This window comes from Protopterus annectens, chromosome 15.part0 (genome assembly GCF_019279795.1).
Source record: "Protopterus annectens isolate FY-2018-M chromosome 15.part0, PAN1.0, whole genome shotgun sequence".
Lineage (NCBI taxonomy): Eukaryota > Metazoa > Chordata > Ceratodontiformes > Protopteridae > Protopterus > Protopterus annectens.
This window is the reverse complement of record NC_056749.1, coordinates 788402703-788409142: the sequence shown is the minus strand read 5'-3', so window position 1 is coordinate 788409142 and position 6440 is coordinate 788402703. Positions and strand designations below refer to the sequence as shown.

Below are 6440 nucleotides of genomic sequence, written 5' to 3'. Positions count from 1 at the left end.
ACCAGGATATAACACATTCACTGTAGCTAATCACCAGGATATAACACATTCACTGTAGCTAATCACCAGGATATAACACATTCACGGTAACTAATCACCAGGTAATAACATATTTATTGTAGCTAATCACCAGGTAATAACATTCATTGTAGCTAACAGAGTGGCTTCTGTATTCAAAGGGAGTTTGAATGGTTGTTGGGCCCTCACTCTTGGGGCCAAATGTAAGGGCTTAAGGAGATATAATACAAGGCCCGCATTATCAACATATCCGGACAAAACTTTGCTCTGAAGAAGGTGGTATCTCTGCCTGTTAACTCAAAGGAAGAGCAATTGAAGGTTCAAGGAACAAAGTTTAGCTGATGTGGAGACAGACGAGAGATCCATTTCATTATTGAGTGCTTTTAGAATGTTTTGTTATGTTAGACTGGTATCAAGATTTTATGGTTAAGATTTGTTATGGGAGTGAGTGTCTTGCTTAAGTCTACATATTTCCTGTAGCTTTTATTTGTTCACCGTGTGAAACTAAAGTGAGTTATAAACACCCCCACAAGAAGAATAATTAGATAGTTTAAAGTAATATATATTGTAAAAGACTGCAGCTTTGGACCACTGGGTAACATGTGCATGCAGAGAGTGGGATGCTTAGGCGAATGGTTTGTATGAATAATATTGCAGGCCTGGTAAAATCCGGAAGCCTTCTTATTCCAATGTGGTATGGTATTTTAGCCAGCTCTTCCAAAGAGTGAGGAGGACTGGTCAAAATGGCACGCTCTCTTGTAGAATCAGTATGCCTTCTACTTTTACGGGCTAGGTTATGATTTATAGTAAATCTTCTCTGTTTAGTCGCATTTTTTTAATAATTGTGTACAAGCAGTTTTAGTTATAGAGATGTATTATCCAGCGTCTGTGTGGTTTCTTGCATAAAAGTTTGTTAATCTCATCTGTAGATAGAAATGTCAGTGGCAGAAACAGTGTGATTCTCTGTCTATAAAAATATTCAAGGCAGTAAAATGGCATTTATTTGCATTTGAGTGATGGTGGCATCAGTCTTGGTACTTAACGTTTGAGTGTAGACTAACTAGTGAAGATGAGTGTAATCCGCAAGCTCATGCTAAAACCTTTTGCAGACATGGAAGACTTGTATACTACATGTTACACAGTCTGTAGAGAAAGTTTGGAATTCTTTTGAAGGAATAGCAGGTTTCCAGTACAGATAACCAAATCGAAAACAAACTTAAGAAAGGGTTGACTTTGAGAGAAACAAACCCTTATTGGATACATTATGATTTTTTAAATTATACCAAGATTAAGAATTTTATGCTGGTGTTGCAGGCATTTTATTGTGATTTGTTTTTTCAGCCTCCTGCTTAGTTGCAATGCAAGGTTAGTGAGGTAGTTGGTAAGATTTGCAGGTTTCAGTGAGAGAGTTTTTCTCCTGTTATCCTTGACAACTGATGTATATTGTGATAAGGTTATGATGCTTTCAGAGGTGCAGCCTTGTTTTCAGCTGTTGAGAATTTGGCCAAACCCAGAGCTTGGTTCATCCAGTCCTGCCTCCCAAGACTTGTACACGTTTCGTCCAGTGAGTGCAAACTGTGTGTTTCGATTGGGCCATCGTGAGGATTTGTGTGATGTAACACTTGTCTGAAAAGTGCCCTGAGTTAATTTCCAGGATTCATGCAGAACTCCATGCTGAAAGAGATGAAGACTCTCCTACCACAGATTGGAATGTATCCATTGTTGACAGAAGCACTCATGGGATATATATCAACAACATTAGGATATCTAGACACCAGAGAGTGGAGCTTTCAGACAATGATATGGTTACCTTTGGTCTGTGCGATTCCAACCAAATCCCTGAAGGGGCAGAAGCTATCCAGCCAAAGTCAGAGTTCTGTTTCCTGTTTCAGAAAGTATGGGTTCGTCCAGATGAATTTGATGCCATCACTACACCAAAGGCACAGACCTCATGTGGATTCAGACCAGTCTCAGCATCTGGTAAATGCCTTAAGCCTCAAATGGATAGACAGGAATTTGCAAATGCAACTAGTTCACGAGCAACAGTAATCTTAAATTCCATTGGCAGCATCAGCAAGTTCAAGTCACAGCCTTTGACATTTCACCCTAAAAGTCAAAATCATCCGGATGACAGGACAGAGTCTCTCTCTAAAGCTAAAAACACAGCATCAATGGGACTGGATGGTGTCCCCAGCTGTGTGTTACACGAGCTAAATGAGGAATTAAACCCGCACATAAGGCAGCTGTTTAATCTCAGCCTTACCACAGGATACGTGCCCAAGGAGTGGCGTACGGCAACTGTGGTCCCACTCCACAAAGGCGGTGCCTCTATGGACCCTGGTAATTACCGCCCCATAAGCTTAACAAGTCTAGTCTGCAAAGCTATGGAGAGGATCATAATGGAGCTCATAAACAAAGATATAGGGGACTTGCAGACATTGGACCCGACCCAGTTTGGCTTCATCAAGGGCAGATCATGCCTTTTGAACTTGGTTGACTTCTTCGAAACAGTCACCAAGGCCATTGATGAGGGAAAGGCAGTCCATACAGCCTACCTTGACCTTGCAAAGGCCTTCGACACAATACCCCACTCGGGTATTGTAGAAAAACTTACCAGCTTAAATGTAAATCCATATGTCACAAGATGGGTTGCAAACTGGCTTAAGGACAAAACCCACAGGGTTAGAGTTGCTGGCGCTATGTCAGACTCCAAGCTGGTCACAAGTGGTGTCCCACAGGGCTCGGTCCTTGGCCCCCTATTGTTCGGCATCTACTTCTCAGAAGTACAGGCCCACATGGGAGGACTTTGGCTGACAAAGTTTGCAGATGACTGCAAACTGGGCGCCATAGTGGAAAGTGCATTGGACACGGATATCCTTCAGAAGGGACTCACGGAAACAGATAGCTGGTGCCAGTGCCATGGCCTGAAGTTAAACGCCAAAAAATGCATAGTCATACCCTTCGGGAAAAACAAGGTAACCCCAAGCTACCATATAGGTGGCAATCCACTAAGCACAGAAGAGGTTATCAGGGACCTGGGGACCCAGGTTGACAGTGGCCTTTCTTTTGACACTCACGTTGCTAAAGTGGTTAGAAAGACCTTCTACATTGCCCACCTTATCATGAAGGGATTCACATCCAGATTTAGTGAGGTCATTGTTCCCCTGTACTCTTCACTTATCAGACCAATGATCGAGTACAATGCCCCATTCGGGATGTATCTCACCTGACATCTGCAGCAATTGGAGAGACCCCAAAAGTTCCTCACCAAAAGGATAAAGGGACTCCAAAATCTGTCATATGCTGCCAGATTGAAGAAACTCCAGCTCTATTCAGTTGCATACCGTCTGTTCAGAGGTGACATGTGCCTGACATACAAGGCCATGTCCAACCTGGAATTAATGGACATACTCCACCTCAAAAAATCCAAATCCACCAAAACCACTAGAGCAAGTGACTTAAACCTTAGCACGGATATAAATAGGACATGCTGGAGGGATAGATTTATCACTCAGAGACTCCCTATGCTGTGGAATAAAATCCCGATCCATGTGAGGCAGAGCACCTCGCTGGCTCTGTTCAAGAGAAATCTTGACCTGTGGATGGGAGATCGTAGGTTTATCCTGGGAATCATCTCTGTGTCACTGCTGGACAGAGGCACAACAAACTAATGGGCACAGTATTTTTTCATATAAGGGGTGGCGTAAGCCACAAAAATTTGGGCTAGGCTTATAAATGCCTTAGGGCAGATAGCCTAGTATAAACCTATGAACCTATGAACCTATGAGTCTACAGGAAAGTTAAAGTTTTCCTTGTCTTGTAGCCAAAAAACTGAAACACTGACTGACACTGCATCTGTCTCTCCCAACAAACAGAGGCCAGTTTGCCAACGCAAGACATCACAGAACCGTTGCAAGTCTGCACACACTGTGCTTCCAGAGTTGGAGGATGAGATTCAACGATTTTCAGAAGAAGTGCAACATAAAAGACAGTGCAAGTCTGAATCTGATATTGAGCTACATTTGTATAGTCCATTCCATAAGGGGGAAAGGGATCTAACTGAAGAGGAGAATCTGCACAAAAGACAGAGAAGAGAAACGAGGCAAAGTGATGGTCACACAGAAGGAGCTGCAAAAGGACCATTCACCCCAACAGGGAAATGACGTGGAAGACCACGTAAAACTCCCCTTGGTGATGTATGCAAAGTCTTCTCCCAGACACTCTACGCCATGGAGCAGTGCACTGCTGAGCGTTGCCACCTTCCACAGGATGACACAGTTGAATGGGTGCAGTGTGAGGACTGTGATGCTTGGTATCATGTAGCTTGCATCAGCTGTAACTACAGAGCTGTAAAAGAAGCAGACTTCCACTGTGGCTGCACGTAAAAGCGAGGGACTGTGGAAAGCATTTCTGGCCTTCAGCCCCCCCCCCCCCCCAGCTGCTATTAGCTATACCTAGTTTCCTACTAGTTCAAATCTACAGATTGAAAGAAAATTGTCCAGAAACAATGCACCTGCTATATATTGGCTCTTCAAGGAATGAAAATATATCTTGAATCACCTGAATTTTCAAAAGGCAACAAATAAAATATCCTGTGATGCACAGTTTCCTCTTCAGCAGACTCCATATGCCTCTTTCAAAAGTTTTTCACTCCATTGCTCAAGGATCCTATTTCTGGTGGCCAACCCAGTGGATGTGTAGATACTGAAGCTTCCTGTTCAGACTAGTTGTCTGCAGTATCTTAGCATGTTTCAGAGAGATGATGGAGGGTGTGTGGATGTCTGTCATACACAGTTAAGACTTTGTATTCAAGCTGCCTTTACCAAAGACCTCATGGCTAATCTGCTTCTGTTGACCTGTGAGGAAGGCTTGTTTTTTTTTTTTCCCCTTTGGTTATGTCTTCACATATATGACCTGGAAGTGGAATACACCCATGTCCATAAGGGGGCTTCTTAACTACTTGCCATCTGTAAATGGTGATTTGACATTTTTTGTATGTACATTTTCTTTAGCTTATTGGTTAGTTTTGTTTCATGATTTTATAACAAGTTTACAAGCTTAATCTAGTCTGCATGCAGATTATACAGAAGCAAATCACCCCACAAGAATGAAAGTCTTACCTAACTCATATATCTTTAAAAAAATAATAAATCCATTGGCTATTGATGAAAAAAAGGGTTGGGAGGGTGGCCTAATGGTTAAGGTGTTTGCCTTACAAACACAAGGTGCAGGGCTTGAATCTCACAAGGGATAATTGGCTAGGCATAAAATGGCTCACAAGGGCAGTTAGCCTAGTACTAAACTATGAACCTATGAACCTATAATCACCAGGTTATAACACATTCACTGTAACTAATCACCAGGTAATAACACATTCACTGCAGTTAATCACCAGTTAACACATTCACTATAGCTAATTACCAGTAAATAACACATTGACTGTAGTTAATCAGTTAAAAAAACATTCACTGTAGCTAATCACCAAGTAATAATACATTCACTGTACTAATATCCAGGTAATAACACATTCACTGTGGCTAATCACCAGTTAATAACACATTCACTGTAGCTAATCAGTTAATAACACATTCACTGTAGATAATCACCAGGTGATAACACATTCACTGTAGCTAATCACCAGTTAATAACACATTCACTGTAGCTAATCATCAGTTAATAACACATTCAATGTAGCAAATCACCAGGTAATGACACATTCACTGTAGCTAATCACCAGTTAATAAAAACTTCACTGTAGTTAATCACCAGTTAATAACACATTCACTGTAGCTAATCACCAGGTAATAACAAATTCACTGTAGCTAATCATCAGTTAATAACACATTCACTGTAGCTAATTACCAGCAAATAAGACATTCACTGTAGCTAATTACCAGGTAATAACACATTCACTGTAGCTAATCACCAGTAAATAACATTCACTGTAGCTAATCACCAAGTAATAACACATTCACTGTAGCTAATCACTAGGTATTAATATATTCACTATAGCTAATCACCAGTTAAAACATTCACTGTAACTAATCACCATGCTATAACACATTCACTGTAGCTAATCTCCAGTTAATAACAATTCACTCTAACTAATCACTAACACATTCACTGTAGCGAATCACCATGTAGTAATATATTCACTGTAGCAAATCACCAGTTAATAACACATTAACATTTCGCTATTCACCAAGTAATAACACATTCACTGTAACTAATCACCGGGTAATAACACACTTGTTGTAGTTAATCACCAGTAAATAACATTCACTGTAGCTAATCAACAGGTAATTACACATTCACTGTAGCTAATCACCAGGTAATAACACATTCACTGTAGCTAATTATCAGTAAATAACACATCACTGTAGCTAATCACCAGGTAATGAATTAACTGTACCTAATCACCA

General features: G+C 40.9%; 1 pseudogene; it reads left to right on the top strand.

Moving 5' to 3' along the window:
- Positions 1-1432: 1432 nt before the first annotated feature.
- Positions 1433-4529, top strand: LOC122789884 (annotated as a pseudogene).
- The last annotated feature ends 1911 nt before the right edge of the window (positions 4530-6440 follow it).